At 43.3% G+C, this 21533-nt stretch overlaps 1 protein-coding gene across 2 annotated transcripts in view; it reads left to right on the top strand.

Moving 5' to 3' along the window:
- Window positions 1-21533, top strand: part of ADAM12 (ADAM metallopeptidase domain 12) — a 394287-nt gene that overhangs the window by 113230 nt on the left and 259524 nt on the right. The window lies entirely within an intron of this gene.

Genomic DNA, 21533 nt, shown 5'->3' with positions numbered 1-21533 from the left:
GCATTTAGAGACGCAGAACTGAATGCGTGGATTTATAATCCAGATTCAGATTTGAGGCTGGAATTAGCTTCAAAAAATGATCCAATGGAAAAATAAAGAATTTTATCACTCTGAAAAAGAACTTTCTAGCTCAGCAGGTTTTTCTCATAGTTCTGATGTTTCCTTTGTCAGAGCCTGATTTTTCAAGGATAGAATTTAAGCATCCTCTGTTCTGTTCCAATAACTGTTCCATAATTAGTTGACTTTTGGCAATTTCTGGGTTATATAAGGAGAAACAACTTCAAATGGGTTGAAGCTCTTTTTTCTCCTTGGGAAATACCAAGAGTTTATTTTATCTTTCAGAGCTTGTCTCCAGTGTTATGAAATATTTATTTTATCTTTTTATTTAAAAATTTGGCCCTTTTTTTTGCAAAATTACATAAATTTCCAGAAAGTGGTATTATATTATTTTTTTGCAGCACATGGATGTCATTACATATTTTGTGTGCCTTCCTTGGAGAAAACCATGGCTGCCTCAGGGCACAAGTGAAAACCACAACTCATCTTCTGTCACCCTTTACAGCCTGTGGCTCTCTCCATGGGCTCCTCAGGTCTAAAGGACCCTCTACTATCCTATTTGATGAGTACCAAAGAAGAATCAAGCTCCCTGACTAAGCAATCTGTATTTAAAGAGATAAACCAAGTTCCCAAGTCTTGCTTGATCCAAAGTGGGAGTTTCTCACTTCCAGAGTGACTGGTTCCCATTTCTTACCCTTTGGTGAAATGCTGATTTTTCGTAGAAATGACGGTATAGGTAAGACAGCTTCGTTGCAACGAGTTCTGCCAGAGATATTGCGTCACAGAAATCTGACTCAGCATCTCTGTGTAAATGAGTGAGATCACTTCCTTACATTGGTGCTTCGGTTTGAGGGTCCTTAGCAAATCGGATGAACGGGTTCATGAATGGCCAGTTCTCACATTCAGTATCTGACACTGTGGCCCACAGCAATAATAAACAAACAGATAAATTTTGAAGTGCAGGTGAATATATATTACAAATACATGTGTTTCAAATGAATATATGTAGAACAGCATAGCCTGCTTCTTGGGATGTACAGCCTGCCTCTTGGCATTTTGTGAGCAGTAGTACATGATGAGTTTTTAGCTTTTCTTGTGACTTGGTCATCTTAATAAAGAAGTTCAGCCACACATCTTGGATAATCAGAGGGTTGAGTGGAAACCCGAATATTGCTTTTGGTATGTCTCTCTTAGCAAATTACTGTCATGCTCTTTTTTTCATATAAGAATATCATAGGACGTTTTAATTTGTGTCCCTACTCTTTGGATGTGGTTTTGAAAATAATCACAGTGGACAGAGCTAGGTATTCCTTGAAAGAGCAAAAGAAAATCAGGCTTTTGGTGGTGATGTATACCTTGATGGGGTTTTAGGATTGGCAGCTGGATTTGGGAAGTGTCTTTGTTGCAACTATTATTAGCCTGGTGGAGGAATGTGGTCAGTGGCAAGAGTGAGACTGAGCCTGCACCTTTGCATGATTTTAGGGCTGCAGATAGAGGAATGGAAATTGACTCAATATAAACCTCAAGTTAGTTTTCACTCTAAAAGGAGTATGTATCCAATGCAAAAAAATTGAAGGCAACGGCACCCCACTCCAGTACTTTTGCCTGGAAAATCCCATGGATGGAGGAGCCTGGTAGGCTGCAGTCCATGGGGTCGCTAGAGTCGGACACGACAGCAACTTCACTTTCACTTTTCACTTTCATGCATTGGAGAAGGAAATGGCAACCCACTCCAGTGTTCTTGCCTGGAGAATCCCAGGGACAGGGAAGCCTGGTGGGCTGCCGTCTATGGGGTTGCACAGAGTCGGACACGACTGAAGCGACTTAGCAGCAGCAGCAGCATAGGGGGAAAAAAATCAAGAGCTTCCCCAACCCCCCAAAATACTTCTACTACCAAGCACAACCCTGGGTAGTACTTTGGTGAATGTTTGCATAGAATTTTTTTTCTTATAAATGAGTCTCTGCCTCTTTGATATCGTAGTCTGTGTGTAATCTGATATTCTTCTTCATTTAGCTTTCTAATGGAAGTCCTTTCCCATATAGGAATGCATTTCTTACAGCCCATCTGGTTCTGAGTCTGTAAAGTGACTTGATAGTCTTCTTCTTGGTTCTTCTTCTTGGTTCCCTTCGAAAATGACTTACCTTACATTAAGGTGGGTACGATAGTCCATGCTGACAACTACACAGTGGCTAATTTGTATAAAAGAACGTTTTAGAGGTGCCTTAATTTGCCCACTGCCAAGTCTGGGCCTATCAGAAGATAATCTCAGAATTAGAAAAGCTGTCAACATAAAACTTTCTCTTCTTGATTTATTTCTTTTCCCAACTTCACTGTCAAAGTATGTTTAGAAGAGTGTATGGAGATAGCTTTTGTGCCCCTCTGCCATTGTATAGGGCTTCCCACGGCACTAGTGGAAAGAAGCTGCCTGCCAATGCAGGAGACGTAAGAGATGCAGGTTCAGTCTCTGGGTCAGGAAGATCCCCTGGAAGAGGCCATGGCAACCCACTCCAGTATTCTTGCCTGGAGAATCCTGTGTTCAGAGGAGCCTGGTAGGCTACCGTCCATAGGGTCACAGAGAGTTGGACACTGAAGCAACTTAGCACACATGACATTGTATAGCTTGATTTTAATTACACTACTTATACTAACTGTGGAAATTTCATTTTGTTAAGAATAGCATTTTCAAAACTAAAGCATGGGAATGTGACTATTTTATTAATAATCTACTTCCCTCCAAATATTTCAGTATAACAAATTTTTTGAAAAAAGTGGCATGCCTGTCTCATAAGAACTTCACTGTTGAAATGAGGAATACCAAAAATATTCTACAGAGTTACAGATAGAATGAAATGCATGTATGCTATGGCTATTTGTCAGGCCCAGAAGATGATCAACCATCCAGTGTAAAGTAGAATTTTTAATTTACATAGCCTTTGGCCCAATAGATCCAAATGAAGAATTTATCCAAATGAAGCAGAGATAAATGTGTAAGAAAGCAAAATAAATGTAAATTTTCACAACCAACAGAACATAGAGCCTGACCAATCAGAAGGAGCCTGGTCGGTACCCTGCTTCAGAGCCCACAGTGGGGAGTCAGCCCGGGTCTAAGGATATTCATTGCAGAATGTTCTACCTAAAAGTATGTCCATAGGAGATTGATTAAATAAGTCATGACTCAGCTATGAAATAGAGCACTATGCAGCTGTACAGCTAAAGATAATGGAGATTTTTATTAATGTAAATACTGTTTATAATATAGTCAGTGTGAACAGCCTGTTACTTTACATGATATTCAGTTTCTATCTTAAGGTTACACTTGTGTCCATGAATGCCAGAAAGATTTGGACATTTACTTTCTCAATATTTTACAAGAAATTATCCTTAACATTAGGAAAATGTTTTAATTTGAATGAAAAAAGCTTCTGTAAAAACTTGAAAATGGTTGTAATGAGGAATGTTGAAGTGTTTCCTATTCAGCAAAAGGAAACAGTGGATGTTAGCAAGGCCTCCGGCAGCTTTCCCGGGGCTAAAAACCTGTACCCATGGACTATATCCAGAAATCTATTTTAATTAAAAACCTGCTTAAAAATCAGAACCAAAATAAAGTTCCCTCAGTGCCTCCAATCATAAAAGTCATCATCTAAAATAAATGCGAAAAGGGAGTCACCTAAGTAACCCCACTCCCAGACTTGGTATAAACTGATTTTTTCATGAAGCAGGGCTGATTTGTATTACTTGATTGTTAGGAGAATCTATTTTACTTTCCTTCTAGCATCTCTAATTTGTGCAAAGATCAGATGCTGTTCATTTCAAATCTGTGTTTGTAGAGCTATAATTGAATGTTTAAAGAAACTCAAAGCTTCCCCGGAGAAGCATTTTTCACAATGTTGCTGTCTGCCTCTAGAACGGCGGGGACCCACTTTGTGAAGTTCCATAACTCTGCTGGATCCCCATGGACACCCAGGCCATTCCTCAAACAGGTGCTCTGTGCATCTGCATCTTTGATCAAAATGCTTTATTGGACAGGTGGGCCAGCTTAGACATGCGCTTTTCCAGTTTAGGATAATGGAAACTGATGGCGGTAGATCACACCCCCTGCGTATCTCAGACCCACCGAGCTTTCTGTTTCCAAGCCCCGTCCGCCAGTGAGTGAAGGCAGTTGCCTGGGGAAGTCCACGGCCACTTGATCTATACGTGGGGTGTCGCTGAGCTAGCAGAACTTTGGCATTGACTTTTCTTCTGTCTGGAATAGTTCCAGATATCTCTTAAGGGGCAGCTCTAATTAATACTCACTCTGAAACAGTTGCAGAAAGGAGCGCTTTCAATTTGCCAAGCCTGGGCATGAATATTTGAGAAGGCATTTATCGGAGAGTATCTCAGAATATCACTCTGTAGGGTAGAAAAAGGCAGGTAGTGCCTGGTAGGACTGAGGGGATTCGCGTTTGGCTGAATAACCACCAGAGGATATCCATCCGTTGTTCAGGTTGAAAATCGTGCTGGACAGCTGGACTGAAATAGCTGTCAGCGGCCTTCGGGCTGTGTACACGGCCTCATCCTGGCCCAACAATTGTCAGCCCATCGCTGTGAAGACACGATAGGTGTGCTGGGCACGTTTCTTGGCAATGCAAAGCTGGTTCGGGGTCACTGCGCTCTGCGTGGCGGAATCTAGATTATGGAGATTTCAGCGGTTTGGATAAATGGGCCAAAATTAACAAGATGAGACTTTTATTTTAGTTTTTTTTTTTTTTTTTTTGGAAGGATAATTGCTTTACAGAATTTTGTTATTTCCTGTCAAACCTCAACATGAATCAGCCAGAGGTGTACATATGTCCCCTCCCTTTTGAACCTCCCACCCATCATGGGGATAAATGTAAAGTCCTTTTCTTGGGTTAACAGAAAGAAATAAATAAATAAACTCGGTAAGTTCAGAAAGAAATTGACTAGGTGTTCTTGCGAATGAGACCTTCAAATTCAGTGTGAGCCCCTGAGGTGATGTGGCTCCTGAAAGGTGCTGCCTTCAGGGTGCGCAGGTCACCCAGGTGGGAGATGGGTCCTGGACCGGGTGGGGCACCGTTCTGCTGTGTGGGACCCTGGTCAGGTCACAGGCAGAACCCTGACCCCTGCACAATTTCAGGCTGGGTGTTTGAGAGCTGCTTGCCACTGGTCTCATCTCCACACTCGGACATTCATTACCTGTCCCATCAGCCAGACATGTCTTCAAGGTCAGGGGCGGGGTCTTTACTTCCTCCTCCGTCCCCTTCCACATGGCTTGGCCTGTTGCGGGCGCTCTCTGAGCATATATCGAAGGCAAATGACAGGATGTGGAGAGCCTGGGCCAGGCAGGGGTGAGTCAGCAGGACGATAAGTTCTGTCCTGGGTGGTGAGAGAAACTACCTTCTCAAGGAGAAAGTTCTGGAAAGGATGCTGGGTTGGGAGACGGGAGCCAGGTTCTGAAACCCAGTTTTGCTTCCGACAACAATCTATTAATACATATACCCTCTCCATTTCCTCATCTGCAGAATGGAATAAAAGTCTGTGTACAGTCAGTACCGAGAGGTTAGAGCTCAAGCTCTTTTCGATGATTGGATTTGAGTGGTTCATGACATACTCTTGTGGATCCAGTGAGATTACTTATTTCACCCAGGTATACCCTTGGGTTCACCAGCACTATGTCCTGTCTGAAGTGTCCTAAATCAATGGAGATCCGGTTAAGCCTCATCTTTACCCACGAGTCTTGAGGCCGTCTGAACATCTCAATTCCGACAAGAGCTGCAAGGGATTTATGTGCTGCTCCTTTGGCTTCCTGTTGCTGTCGTGGTCTTAATTTCACAATCTTGACATCCTCGGGAATTAGAATTTTCACATCTTTGTCTGCATGCAGAGTGCTATTTCTTTCCATTTCTGCTCTGGCAGAAGAAGCCTCACCTGCCTGTCAGAACCTTTAGGCTTAATTTGCCTGGTGTTCTAATTACTGACTAAACTAATGGCAAAACTGTGTTACAAAAACTTTACTATCTCATCTTATGTTTTTATCCCTCAGCTTCCCTTGCACCATTCATAAATCTTTATCAGGGTCTTCATTAATTCAAATGATTCCTAATAGTAATCAAAAAGAAGTCAATGAAACCCTTTATTTTTTAGTCATTTTTTTCACATTTATTTTTATTTTTCTAATTTATTTTATTGAAATATAGTTGATTTACAGTGTGGTGTTAACTTCTGCCGTATAGCAAAGTGATTCAGTTGTACATGTATGTATACTCTTTTTCATGTTCTTTTCCATTATGGTTTATGACGGGGTATTGAACACAGTCCTCTGTGCTATACAGTCAGATCTTGTTGTTTATCCATTCTCTATATAATAGTTTGCATCTGCTAATCACAAGTCCCAATCTGTCCCTCCCCAGTGCCCCCACTTGGCAACCACAAGTTTGATCTCTGTCTGTTTCATAGGTAAGTTCATTTGCGCCGTATTTTAGATTCCACGTATAAGGGGTGTCGTATGGTATTGATCTTCCTCTTTCTGACTTACTCACTTAGTACCATCATCTCGAGTTGCACCCGTGCTGCTGCAAACGGCATTCTTTCTTTCTTGTTATGGCTGAGTAATAGTCCACTGTACATATGCACCACATTTCCCTGATCCACTCATCTGTCGATGGACATTTAGGTTATTTGCATATCTTGGCTATTGTAAATAGTGCTGCGTGTATCTCTTTGAATTATAGTTTTGTCCAGATATATGCCCAGGAGTGAGGTTGCAGGAGCATATGGCAGCTCTATTTTTAGCACATTTATTTTGTACCAGAAGCTACTGTTGGCCCTGGCAATAGAGTCGTCAACAAGGTCAAGTCCTTGTCCTCCTGGAGGTCAGTCAAGGAGCCCAGTGCTAAACAGGTTACCACAAGGCAATACAGAATGGCAGTGGTGCTGAGAGCTACAAAGACAAGCAGGAAGCCCATCCTGGCCTAGGGAAGGAAGCCAGGTAAAGAAGCAGTATCTAAGCTGTGCGTGAAGAGAGGTGAGCCAGGCCTAGGAGAGCAGGTGTAGAGGGTTCTGAAGATAAGGATGAGCATACTGAACGTCCCAAGGGCAGGGAAAGGAATACTGAAGTGTTTCAGAAATGAACATCAGTGTGTTAGTGAGCAGGAGGGAGATGCGGAGAGAGGAGTGGAGACCAGTCCAGGTGGGACCTTGGGCTCCGAGGTAAGACCTTGTATTTTCTCCTAAGGACCACAGTGCCTCATGGAGGCAAGGCCTGTAAGCAGAGCAATGACTTTCATAGAAGGGGGTAAATCAGAACTGTTCTGGAGGGAGAATGGACAGAAACTGATGGGCCATCAAATGAGCGGTTAATGAAAAGGAAGATGTCAATGATAATTCTTAAATATGGTTTGCCAGAACAGTGATGATTTTTGATTGGAATAGAGAACCCTAGGAAAGGACCAAGAGCTTGCCCTTTGAGCTGGAGTCAGGGACAGAAGGATACGGATCATGGCGGGCATGGTCCTCTGAGCCTTGGAGGAGGGTAGACACTTGGGCCTCACAGAATCCAGTCTGGAGGTGACCTGAGAGGGTGCTCAGGTGGAGTTGGACCTGGCATTTCTTTGGGATCCGTGAGTGTTTGCAGCAGTGGTTGGGGGCTGTGAGCTGGAGAGCACCAGCCGCCGTGGAACATCATGAGACATCGGCCATGGCCCTGAGTGTATCTCGATACCTGCCCAGCCCAAGGCAGTGACAGTACTTCATGTAACATCCAGATGGGAGCCAAGCGAGGAATCCTGTGGCCTCCTGGCTTACTCCCAAGCCCAATTCCATGCAGCGGGTGGGCCCTCCATCTGGAGCCCACACATAGGCTCTTGCCCTCCTTCAAGTCTGGGGCATTTGGGGGGACCACCAGCATCAGGACCACCTGGGGAGCTCATTCCAAAGGCAGATGCTTGGCCTCACTTCTCTGGAACTACAAGCCCCAGTGATCAGGCTTGGGGATCAGTATTTCTAATGTATTCTGCAAGGAGTTATATTCATACTTTAATTGACTAGCCATTGGCCACATGCAGCTCTTTAAATCAATCTTAAAAGATTAAAGCTGTATTTCCTCGATCACGTGAGCCACAGTTCAAGTGCTCTGTAGTCACCCATGGCTGTAGGAACATTTCCAGCACGGTGGGAGGGTCTGTTGGACTTGCTGGGATTGGCAGGAAACACCCGCTGGCCAACTCCTTCCAGTTTGGGGTTTCTGTCTTGGCTGATGCATGGGCCCTGGGAATGTTCTTTGCTGCAGGGAGTCACACACCCCTTCAGCATCTTCATCCCTCAGTTTAAGGAATTGGGCCACACCAGAGGAGTCACCTCTACATTTTGATGAAGGGGGAAAAGAAAGGGAGAACATTCTCTAAGTGTGGCTGTAGACTTGTGGAATTGACGCCAGCTACGCTCCACTATGGGGCTTCTCAGGTGGTGCTAGTGGCAAAGAACTTGCCTGTCAATGCAGGAGACTCAGGTTCGATCCCTGGGTCAGGAAGGTCCCCTGGAAGAGGACATGCAACCCAGTCCAGTATTCTTGCCTGGAGAATCCTATGGAAGAGGAGCCTGTCGGGCTACATTCCATAGGGTCGTAAAGAGTTGGACATGACTGAAGCGACTTAGCATGCGTGCACACAGCTGTCAGAGGTCTTCTCACTAGACCAGACTCCTTCCAATTTCAGATAAAATCTTTCAGCGTTAACATTTAAGATCTTTCTAATTGGGCTAAATTTTGTTCCCTGAATAAGAACTAAATTCCTTTGAATTCCCTCCTCACGCCAATCTTTCCAGTTTTGCAGACATTGGAAAAGGTCAGAACACCATTTTTAGAGATTTTGTTTCTCCAACCTGACTTAACTTTAAAGTGCCCAACCCTGTTAAGATCAACCTTTTCAAAATGGTGCCCCTCAGGGTGCCAATTTGAGAGTGTGGCAGCCTTGAGCACCGTCTGTGAAGTTAGAAGGACTTGAAAAGGGCATTTGATGTGGAAGTGGGTCCCCACATTTAATTACGTCACTTGCAGTCTTTCACTTCTTGTGCTGTGGGTTTATGATTATCTGATGAAAACTCCGCTTGGTGTTGCTCTCCAGAACTGTATCCAAAATGGATAATGATGGTCATGCCAGCCATTTCCAGATGGTCTCTGGTGGCTGAGAGGAGAGCTGGTGCTGGCTTTGTGGTTGTGTTTTCACTGTCTCCTTCCCCGCCGCATGGCCAGGGATGGTTCTGTGCAGATGCTGTGCAGGCTGGTGTATCTGTGGCAAGCATCTTGTCCTTTCCTCGTTGTCATGACCGCAACAGAAAGGCCACGATGCTTCTCTTTGTGTGACATAATGACTCTTCATTGATCATACGAGACAGTAAATAAAATTAACTCTAAAGAGAGCTTGAAACACTTTTTGGCCATTAGATAATTCCAGGCAGGATATACACACAGTTCCCATGTTGCATTTGGTTGCTACATCTAAATCTCTCTCTTTTTTTTTTAATACATAGGTTCCTGCTTCCATTTTTTAATTCTTGCCATTGAAATTTTGTAAGCCTTGTGAGTGAACCCAGGTAGAATTCTCCACATTTCTGATTTTGCTGGTGTCATCCCTGTATCGTCATCTTGCCATTCCTCTGATCCCTGTGTTTTCTGTCAGCCGGAAGTTAGAGCTACAGCCTTGAGCAGATGCAGGTTCTGATTTTTCAGCAGGACTGCATCGTGGGGGTATTGTGGCCCTTTCTTGCTTCACGTCAGGAGTTCCATGAGCTCTGCTTGTCTCTTGTTTGCGATGTTGGGTAGAGCACTGGCTTCAGGGATTATTCCAACGCTTCCATTATAAAGGTTCACAAACTTTAAATGCCAGAATCAGTGAGCATTAACAATAAATGCCTAGTTTTCTCTTTCGGTCTAGCTAAGGGGTGATGTTCTAATTGTGTTGTTCCTTTCTTTGTTAGCTGGAATCCTAGAGAAGAACTTTCCTCCACCAACTATTGGTTTACCCCGAGGTCCGAGGTAAAAGGGGCTTTCCAGGTGGTGCTAGTGGTAAAGAACCCGCCTGCCAATGCAGCAGACATAAAAGATGCAGGTTTGATCCCTGGGTGGGGAAGATAACCTGGAGGAGGGAGTGGCAGCCCACTCCAGTACTCTTGCCTGGAGAATCCCATGGACAGAGAAGCCTGATGGGCTACAGTCCATGGGGTCACAAAGAGTCAGACACGACTGAAGTGACCTAGCATGCATGCTTGCATGCACTGAGATAAAAAGCAGGATACACTGTTTGGGGAACACTGCTGATCACTGCTGTGCTTTGCCTGTTGGTAGCCACTGTGTTCCCCAAATTGAGCACCTCACTCTTGGAGGTTCACTCCATGGACCCTTGTGACACCCACATTTGTGACAGACTCCATGGGGGTGCAGAAGAGTCCTGAAAGCCTGTCCCTGAGCAGCTGCTGGAGTGCAGGACATAAGCCTGTCTCTGAAACCACTGTATCGAGACCATGATTTTGTTCTCCTTTTATTTTTTTTGTTGTTGTTTTTTGTTTGTTTGTTTTTTGTTGTTGTTGTTCTCCTTTTAAAATCAAATTCATCCCAGTGTCCTGTGTGGAAGCAGACGCCCAGGAGTTAGAGTAGGAAAGCAGGAACTGGTCCTAGCGTGGCTGGCAGGAAAACCAGATTGGAGTCCAGACATCGCCTGTTGCTTTAAGGGCTGTTTCCATGCCAACCACAAAGGCAAGTTAAAGCAACGGTTTCATTGGCCGAGCAGATTTAGTCCCAGTGAAGGAAAATAGAATGGGAAATAGAAACAATAGAAAAATAGAAATGGGAAAGACTAGAGATCTCCTCAACAAAATTAGGCATACCAAGGGAACGTTTCTTGCAAAGATGGGCACGATAAAGGACAAAAATGGTATGGACCGAACAGAAGCAGAAGACATTAAGAGGTGGCAAGAATACACAAAATAACTATACATAAGAGATCTTCATGACACAGACAACCATGATGGTGCGATCACTCACCCAGAGCCAGACATCCTGAAATTTGAAGAGAAGTAGGCCTTAGGATGCATCACTATAAACAAAGCTAGTGGAGGTGATAGAATTCCAGTTGAACTATTTCAAATCCTAAACGATGAAGCTGTGAAGGTGCTGCACTCAATATGCCAGAAAATTTGAAAAACTCAACAGTGGCCACAGGACTGGAAAAGGTCAGTTTTCATTCCGATCCCAAAGAAAGGCAACGCCAAAGAATCCTCAGACTACTGCATAACTGCACTCATCTTACAAACTAGCAAAGTAATGCCCAAAATTCTCTAAGCCAGGCTTCAATAGTACGTGAACTCTGAACTCCCAGATGTTTAAGCTGGATTTAGAAAGGGCAGAGGAACCAGAGATCAAATTGCCAACATCTGTTGGATCATCAAGAAAGCAAGAGAGTTCCAGAAAAATACCTACTTCTGCTTTATTGACTATGCCAAAGCCTTGACTGTGTGAATCACAACAAACTGGAAAACTCTTCAAGAGATGGGAATACCAGACCATCTGACCTGTTTCCTGAGAAATCTGTATGCAGGCCAAGAAGCAATAGTTAGAACTGGACATGGAACAACATACTGGTTCCAAATAGGGAAAGGGGTACGTCAAGGCTGTATGTTGTCACCCTGCTTATTTAACTTCTACATCATGGGTACATCATGGGAAATGCCAGGCTGGATGAAGCAGATGCTGGAATCAAGATTTCTGGGAGAAATATCCATAACCTCAGATACTCAGATGACACCACCCTTATGTCAGAAAGCAAGGAGGAACTAAAGAGCCTCTTGTTGATAGTGAAAGAGGAGAGTGAAAAAGTTGGCTTAAAGCTCAACATTCAGAAAACTAAGATCATGGTATCCGGTTGCATCACTTCATGATGAATAGATGGGGAAACAATGGAAACAGTGAGAGACTTTGTTTTTTTAGGCTCCAAAATCACTGCAGATGGTGACTGCAGCCTTGAAATTAAAAGACGTTCCTTGGAAGAAAAGCTATGACCAACTTAGACAGCATGTTAAAAAGCAGAGACATTACTTTGCCTACAAAGGTCTGTCTAGTCAAAGTTACGGTTTTTTGAGTAGTCATGTATGGATGTGAGTGTTGGACTATAAAGAAAGATGAACACCAAAGAATTGACGCTTTTGAACTGTGGTGTTGGAAAGTCCCTTGGACTGCAAGGAGATCAAACCAGTCAGTCCTAAAGCAAATCAGTCCTGAATATTCATTAGAAAGATTGATGCTAAAGCTAAAACTCCAATACTTTGGCCACCTGATGAGAAGAGCTGACTCCTTGGAAAAGACCCTGATGCCGGGAAAGATTGAAGGCAGCAGGAGAAGGGGACGACACAGGATGAGATGGTTGGATGGTGTCACCGATTCAAAGGACATGAGTTTTTGCAAGCTCCGGGAGTTGGTGATGGACAGGGAACCCTGGCATGCTGCAGTCCATGGGATCACAAAAAGTCAGACATGACTGAGCGACTGAACTGACTGACTGAAGGAAAATAGCAGCAAATTCCTCAAAAACCCGAGGTCTGAAAAGACGCAGAGGCTAGCCACACTTGTACAGGTATGCCTGAGAAGAGTAGCAAGAGGACCTTTATCTAAAGATGTTATGAAACAGTCACTTCTCTCCTCCCAGTGTGCTGGCGGATTTCACTGTGGGCTAAAGTGGATTTAACATAAGTGGAGAACAAGAGTTTCTTTATTTTTTTATGCCTTTCTTCCTTATGAAAAACATGTGGCAGATAGAAGATGATATAAAGCCAGCTTACGCAGCAGGGAGATTATTTGGGGAGATGATTTATTTAAGCAGAGAGTTATTTTCACAGGCCTTCGAAGGCCGCCTCTTCAGTCTCCCCTGGCCTCAAGGATTTTGTTGGTCAGTTTCTTGGTTTTGTTTGAAAAATCTGACAGGCTCCAGTGGAGAATCCCTCTGTGCTCTGTTGGCGGCCAAGCAGCACCCATCTGACAAATCTCATGCCACAAAGCTTCCCCTGGGAGCTCTGGGATATGGTTTTTATTTGCAGTTTTCACAAAGTAAAGAACTATTCATATTTTTAGTAAAGTCCTGATCCTATTGTACCATTAATGTTGACAGAATATATAGAATGTTAGGAGGCTGGTTAAATGGAAAAAATGAATAATGATGTTAAAAGTATTACAAGTACTATTCCTACCATTTAATACATATATTTAAATTATGAGTCAAATAAATTATTTTACCAAATAAAGTGATGCTTATGACTTGATTGCATTACTCCTTATACTCTTCTATATAATACTGAAAATTAAACACTTTTTTTTTTTTTGAGGCAAAACCTATCCATATTTTTGTCCACAAAGAGCTGTTGCATGGCTTTCTTTTGATCACATTTGTCTTCTCCTTCCTTTCTGACCACCTTCGTTAGAAATCCTAATTGCTTTGCAGAGGGCTCTGTCATGGGGAAAAAAAGCGAAAGTGAAAGCTGCTCAGTCACATCCAACTCTTTGCAACCTCATGGACTATACAGTCCATGGAATTCTCCAGGCCAGGATACTAAAGTGGGTAGCTTTTCCCTTCTCCAGGGGATCTTCCCAACCCAGGGATCAAAACAGAGTCTTCTGCATTCCAGCTGAGCTACCAGGAAAACTGTTGCCAAGGGACAAGAACTGGCTAAACATTTTGATGAATTAACATCTTTTTTCTTTAATCATTGGCATGGGATTCTTGTAAGTGGAATTATTGAAAGCAAGCATGAATATTATATAAAGGGTGAGATTTTTTCAGAATGTATTTGTAATTAAATTTCTATACTGACAGAACACACATAAGTACACTTATGCATAACAAACACATTATATAATATGCTACATAAATATCAGTTGTTATAAAATGCAGTGGTTCACTTTGTTAGGTTGAACCAGTGACAATGTGCTATGTTTAGAAAAATCTCTTCATTCAGGTTATATTTTCAGTGACTTAAAAAAAGAAAATTCTACAACAGTGTAAACATGACTTGTGACCTGAAAGCAGTCTGTGTATTTTGATTTAGAAATAGAAGTTAGGGCTCCTTGGAAGATAAGATTTGAATGTCATTTCCTTCCAACATGTTGAGTATTAAAAATTTTGTCAAACCTTTTTTATTAATGGAGAGAAAGACTTTTGATCAAAAGTACATTCTGCTGTTTTTAATTTTTGCATTTTAAAGTACTTGAAGCTGTCCGTAGCACATACACACTTTTTTTTTTAATTTAAATTTATTTATTTTGATTAGAGGCTAAAGTACTTTACAGTATTGTATTGGTTTTGCCATACATCAACATGAATCCGCCATGGGTGTACACGTGTTCCCAATCCTGAACCCCCTTCCCACCTCCCTCCCCTTTATTCATTTTTGTTTGTTAATTCGTTCACCCACTCAATGAACAATGTTTCAGACACTGTGTTGGGGGGGTGGCTGAGATACAAAGATGAAACAGAATTCTTGTCCTTTTCAACCTTTGATACACCTGCATTTAACAGACCAGCAGAGGACAGGCTGGTCTGAATTGATTTAAAACAAATATCCCCTACAGGGTATTGATAAATTAGGATTTCTGATTAATGTAATAGGGAAATTAGATAGATAATATACTGCTCTTCCCCTGCTAGTCCTTGTCCTGCCTTCTTCTCCAAAGAATTGCATAACATTTGCCCTTTTCTACGTATAATCTTAGTTGCTTCAAAGTTACCAATATGTGTTCTGTGTGTGTATGAACTGTGACACATCTACATAAAGATATAAATGGTACGACACACAGCACATTGTGTATTTTCTGGTGTGATGTGTGGATGCTGTTTCTGTCATGGTGCCTTTGGTGCGTCATGACAAGGCAGATGTCATCACAGCACCACCAAAGCAAACCCATCTGTCTTGGGGCCGATGATCTCCGGGTTTGAGTGATAGTTCTTCTCTCTGGGGTATTGCGCGCTGTGCTTACTAGTTGCTCAGCCGTGTCTGACTCTTTGCAACCACATGGACCGTAGCCCGCCAGGCTCCTCTGTCCATGGGATTCTTCAGGCAAGAATACTGGAGTGGGTTGCCATGCCCTCCTCCAGGAAATCTTCCCAACCCAGGGATCGAACCCAGGTCTTTCACATTGTAGGCAGATTCTTTACCTTCTGAGCCACCAGGGAAGCCCAAGAATACTGCAATGGGTAGCCTATCCCTATCCTTGAGCAAGCTTCGTGAGTCGGTGATGGAGAGTGAAGCCTGGCGTGCTGGAGTCTATGGGGTTGCAGAGAGTCGGACACGACTGAGCGACTAAACTGAACTGATCCCTTCTCCGAGGGATCTTCCTGAACCAGGAATCAAACTGGGGTCTCTTGCATTTCAGGAGGATTCTTTACCAGCTAAGCTATCAGGGAAGTCCTTCTCTCTGGTACTGTGGCCATAATCCCCCATTGTCTGTCTGTTTTTTATGGCACCTCCTTCACAGCTGACCAGCTATCGGGACAATTAACTGGTCTTAAGGAAAGAGTAGACTTGTGAATATAAACCTGTACATGTCCAGAATGAGGGCTCTACTTGCCTTTAAACAGTTTTTTTCTTCCAGTTTTTCTTTTTACCCTTTTCCCCAGTAGTCCAATTTTTCTAAATGAGAACCAGATGAAAATCAGCGATTAGTTCCTCCAATCTCCTCTCCTCACATGAAGTTTTCTTGGTTCCCATATAGAATTTTTAAGTGTTTGGGGCTGTCCCAGCCCCAAAGCTCTCCCTTTGGACCCTGCTGTAAACACTGACCATTTTTGATTTATGAGACTCCCAGGCAGGAATGGAGATCAACTTTTCAAACGCAATTTACATCCAGGTTTGCCTGTGAGCACAGATAATTCAGCAGGCAGCTTGAAGCGCTGGCTCCTGGTCATCTATTGTACTTTCCCAGGACAGACCTGGATAGCAGAGCATGGAAGACTCAGTAGTTAAGCCACATGAATGGCAGAAGTGTTGATGCCTTTATCGAGGGTGCCCCTGGTCTCCTGGGATGGCAGCTAACCTCAAAGCCTGGACCATGACTCCAGGGAGGTCGTCTTGACTTGGCACATCCAAAAATTATTCCTGACATAGCTCATGAGGTCTGAGTCACAGTGATCCAACTCATATGTGACAGACATCTAAGTTGGAATTCATTCTCAGAAGCCCTGGGAAAGTCACGTCTGTGATCAGGACAGGAGAAGGGGCCATCCAGAGGAGCATGGTGGGAAGTCGGGGGGAGGCGGTCAGGTAAACTAAGCCACAGCCCTCGGGGGATAGGTGGGACTCAAAGGTTCCACACTACATACTCTTTGTGAGACATTGGTCAAACAAATAACTTCTCTGAACCTCAATTTCCTCATCTATAAAATGGAGATAATACCTGCTAGATTTGGGGTGGATTAAATTGTGTGGTTCTCATGGGGCATTTTGTCCAGTGCCTGGTATAAAACATGCTCAATAAGTTGGCTTTTAAATTTTTTTAACTAAAAAATTTTTAAAAATGTATACAGTTTTGAAAGGTTGCTTCATTTGAAGTTATTACAGAATATTGTCTATATTCCCTGTGTTGTCCAGTGTGTCCTTGAGCCTGTCTTGTCCCCAATACTTTACACCTCCTGCTGTCCCACCCTTCCGTGCCCCGCCATTGTTAATCACTAGCTCTCTATACCTGTGAGTCGGTTTCTTTTTCATTATATTCACTACTTTGTCGTATTTTTTAGATTCTGCGTATAAGTGACATCATACAGTATATATCATTCTCTGTCAGTTGTGTCACTGAGCATAATGTCCTTCAAGTCCATCCATGCTCCTGCAAATGGCAACATTTCATTCCTTTTTATGATGGAGTAATATTCTGAAAGAGATGGGAATACCAGACCACCTGACCTGCCTCTTGAGAAATCTGTATGCAGGTCAGGAAGCAACAGTTAGAACTGGACATGGAACAACAGACTGGTTCCAAATAGGAAAAGGAGTTTGTCAAGGCTGTATATTGTCACCCTGCTTATTTAACTTCTATGCAGAGTACATCATGAGAAACGCTGGACTGGAAGAAGCACAAGCTGGAATCAAGATTGCCTGGAGAAATATCAATAACCTCAGATATGCAGATGACACCACCCTTATGGCAGAAAGAGAAGAGGAACTCAAAAGCCTCTTGATGAAAGTGAAAGTGGATAGTGAAAAAGTTGGCTTAAAGCTCAACATTCAGAAAATGAAGATCATGGCATCCGGTTGCATCACTTCATGGCAAATAGATGGGGAAACAGTGGAAACAGTGTCAGACTTTATTTTGGGGGGGCTCCAAAATCAATGAAGATGGTGACTGCAGCCATGAAATTAAAAGATGCTTACTCCTTGGAAGGAAAGTTATGACCAACCTAGATGGCATATTCAAAAGCAGAGACATCACTTTGCCAACAAAGGTCCGTCTAGTCAAGGCTATGGTTTTTCCAGTGGTCATGTATGGATGTGAGAGTTGGACTGTGAATAAGGCTGAACACCGAAGAATTGATGCTTTTGAACTGTGGTGTTGGAGAAGACTCTTGAGAGTCCCTTGGACTGCAAGGAGATCCAACCAGTCCATTCTGAAGGAGATCAGCCCTGGGATTTCTTTGGAAGAAATGATGCTAAAGCTGAAACTCCAGTACTTTGGCCACCTCATGTGAAGAGTTGACTCATTGGAAAAGACTCTGATGCTGGGAGGAATTGGGGGCAGGAGGAGAAGGGGACAACAGAGGATGAGATGGCTGGATGGCATCACTGACTCGATGGACGTGAGTCTGAGTGAACTCCGGGAGTTGGTGATGGACAGGGAGGCCTGGCGTGCTGTGATTCATGGGGTTGCAAAGAGTCAGACACGACTGAGCGACTGAACTGAACTGAATATTCCATTGTCTGTATGTAACATGTTTGCTTTTTCCATTTATCTGTTGATACACACTTACGTTATTTCTGGGTCTGGCAATTGTAAACAGTGCTGTTGTGAAGAGTGGGGGTGAATGTATCTTTCCAGATTATTAAATCAGGGCAGAGCGAGGCCCAGTAAGCCATTCCTGCCCCACAGCAGGCCCCTATTCTGGGGAACAGAGCCTTGGCAGCCTCCGTGTTCAGTGTCTTTCTCGCCACGATGGTGTTGTTCTTATCATTGTTGTTTTTCAGTCTCTGAGTCGTGTCTGACTCTTTGCAACCCCATGGACTACAGCACGCCAGGGTCCTCGGACCTTTCTGTCTCCTGGAGTTTGCCCAAACTCATGTCCATTGAGTTGGTGATGCCATTAAACTATCTCATCCTCTGTTGTCCCCCTTTCCTTTTGCCTTCAATCTTGTCCAGCATCAGGGGCTTTTCCAGTGAGTTGTCTCTTCATATTAGGTGGCCAAACTATTGGAGTTCTCACTTCAGTATCAGTCCTTCCAATGAATATTCAGGGTTTATTTCCTTCAGGATTGACTGGTTGGATCTCCTTGCAGTCCAAGGGACTCTCAAGAGTCTCCTCCAACACCACAGTTCAAAAGCATCAGTTCTTCAGCACTCAGCCCTCTTTAGGGCCCAACTCTCATATCTGTACATGACTACTGGAAAAATCATAGCTTTGATTAGACAGACCTTTGTCAGCAAAGTAATGTCTCTGGTTTTTAATATGCTTTCTAGGTTTGTCATAGCTTTCCTTCCAAGGAGAAAGTGTCTTTTAACGTTGATTTTAATTTTAATTTGACTTACATACATCATTATCATGATAAGTCATAAATATCTATCATCTCGTTTAGATACAGCATTAAAGAAACAAAAAAATTTTTCCTTGTGATGAGAACTCAAGTTTTACTCTCTTAACACCTTTCATTTACAATATACAGCAGTGTTCATCATCTTTATCGTGTTGTATAATCACATCCTTAGTACTTGTTTCTTTTATAACAAGTTTGTACCTTTTGCCCACCTTCATCTACTCCTCATCCCCTACACTCTGTCTCTAGTAACAACAACTCTGCTTTCTTTTTCTGTGAATCTGTTTGTCTTTGAAGTACAATTGAGAGAATCCCTCCTTCTGTTCTCATTGATTTGCTAGTTTAACCTGAAGAGTAAACATTTCTTTCCTTTATCTCTGAGTTCACTGATGCCTACGACCCCTAATGTGGCCAACTCTATTTGCTTCAGTTCAGTTCAGTTCAGTTTAGTTTAAAAAGATTTTTTTTGGGGGGGGTCTTAAGTGTCTGGCCCATCAAACCATACTATGAAGGTTTTGAAACTTTTTCTGGAAGAGGTCAACCAGCGGAGGTTGGAGAAGGGGTGCTGCCTTCCAGCCCGCGTGTTGACAGTGATGCAGGATCACTCGAGGCCAGTGTGACGGAGAACCAGAGAAACGGGGATGTCAGGCTCACCTCCGAGTATCAAGTCTTAACATTGCGTTTTCCCACATAAAACATTTACTTTCTCAGATCAGGTTGCAGGCATGAGACTTTTATGTGAACCAACCAACAAACGAAAATGAGTGACTTTACTGTTTTTGTTATTACGGGAAACATGTGATGCTGCTTTTTTAGTAAACAAACTGCAGAAATCTTAACAAGAGGATTTTTGGAGTCCCAAGGGCTACAGCTCATTTTGTGAACTTACAGTTCAGCTTTACTGAGTCTGAAATGTCCTGTTAGACCTTCTGGGGTTTTTTGGGTTTTTTTTAAAGTATTTTTCTTCTGTGTCAAATTTGCTTGGATATCCAAGAAGCTTATTTATTTTACTAGACAAATTGGAAGCACTCCGCCAGGAATCTGATCATCTTGATGAAACCCGGGCTGTGCTGTGTGAGTTTAGGAATTGACCTTGCTAAGCCTCAGTTTGATGTCTATAAAATGGGGATCACCAAGTTTATCCTTTTGTTTAAAGAATTAAAGCAACAGTCTGTGTGAGGACTTAGCAGAGATCCTGAGATGTAATTAGTATCCCTTCCGTGTCAGTTGATGCTGCTGCTATTAATTCAACCAGGATTTTTTTACCTCCCCCTCCATGGCCAAGACCGTGCAAACACGGGTGCAGTGGGGAATGCAGGAAGAGAAGCCTTGTGCCCTGAAAGCTCACAGGCTCGTGAGGCAGCGAGATGTAAATAGGGAAGTCCACGAATAATGAACTGAGCCATTATTTCTTCTGTATACACGAGAGGAGGAAAGATGTCTTGGTCTTGACAGGCCAGGCAAGGCCTACAGGCTGGAGGCACCATCAACTGTGGGAGTGGCCAGGTGAGTTTCCGGCTGAGCCGAAGGAGGCACCCGGGCCCGGGTGAGGCGGAGCTTGTGGCTGGAGACGCTGGCTGAAGGCCAGACGGTGGAGGCTTGGAGGATGACCTGGCAGCCCACCAGGACTGACGAAGCGCAGACCCCCACCGTGCCCCTTGACAGGACTGTGTCCTGTACGCTGAGGGAAGCCATTGAAAGGCACAAGCACAGTAGCAATAGAATGCAGTTTGTCCTTTAAAGAGGGTACCCTGACTACTAGGCTGAGAATGAAATGGAGAATGTCCTGCGTGGGCGTCAGAGGCCCAGGGTTATGTGACACAAGCGTTGATGGGATTCATCAAGCCTGGGGCCTGTGGAGCTTGGATGAAGCGGAGGAGTTTAAGAAATGCCTGGGGGTGAGTGACTGACTCCCTGGCTATTTAGATTCAGGTGAAGATGCTACATCTACAAAACTGTCGGATGACTCAGAATGACCCTGAGCATGACACAAATTTGAAGTAAAAGTGTTTTGTGACATGTGAGGATGGAAAAAACAATACTAATAGTTAACATATGCAATACATTTTAAATATGTAGCTGAACTAGCAAATTAAATATTGTAAGTAGACAGTTGACTGTTTCCATGGTGTGTGGATGTGTGTTGTTCTGTCAATAAACCATGTCCGACTGTTTGCGACCTCATGGACTGCAGCACACCAGGCTTTCCTGTCTTCACCACCTCCCAGAGTTGCTCAAACTCGTGTCCATTGAGTCAGTGATACCATCCAAGCATCTCATCCTCTGCCGCCCCCTTCTCCTCCTGCCTGCAATCTTTTCTAGCATTAGGGTCTTTTCCAATGAGTTGGCTCTTTGCATCAGGTATTCAAAGTATTGGAGTTTCAGCTTCAGCATCAGTCCTTCTAATGAATATTCAGGGTTGATTTCCTTTAGAATTAACTGGTTTGATCTCCTTGCTGTCCAAGGGACTTTCAAGAGACTTCCAGCACCACAATTTGAAAGCAGATGCAATTTGAAAGCAAATTTCACTGCTCAGCCTTCTTTATGGTCCAAGTCTCACATCCTTACATGACTACTGGAAAAGCCATAGCTTTGACTAGACAGAGTTTTGTCGGCAAAGTGATGTCTCTGCTTTTTAATATGCTGTCTAGATTTGCCACAGCTTTCCTTCCAAGGAGCAAGCATCTTTTAATTTCATGGTTGC

The sequence above is a fragment of the Bos grunniens genome, chromosome 26 (genome assembly GCF_055505025.1).
Source record: "Bos grunniens cultivar Pamir isolate PY7600 chromosome 26, Bosgru_T2T1.0, whole genome shotgun sequence".
NCBI lineage: Eukaryota > Metazoa > Chordata > Mammalia > Artiodactyla > Bovidae > Bos > Bos grunniens.
Note: the sequence above shows the minus strand (reverse complement) of the source record. Positions and strands in the feature narration are given on the sequence as shown.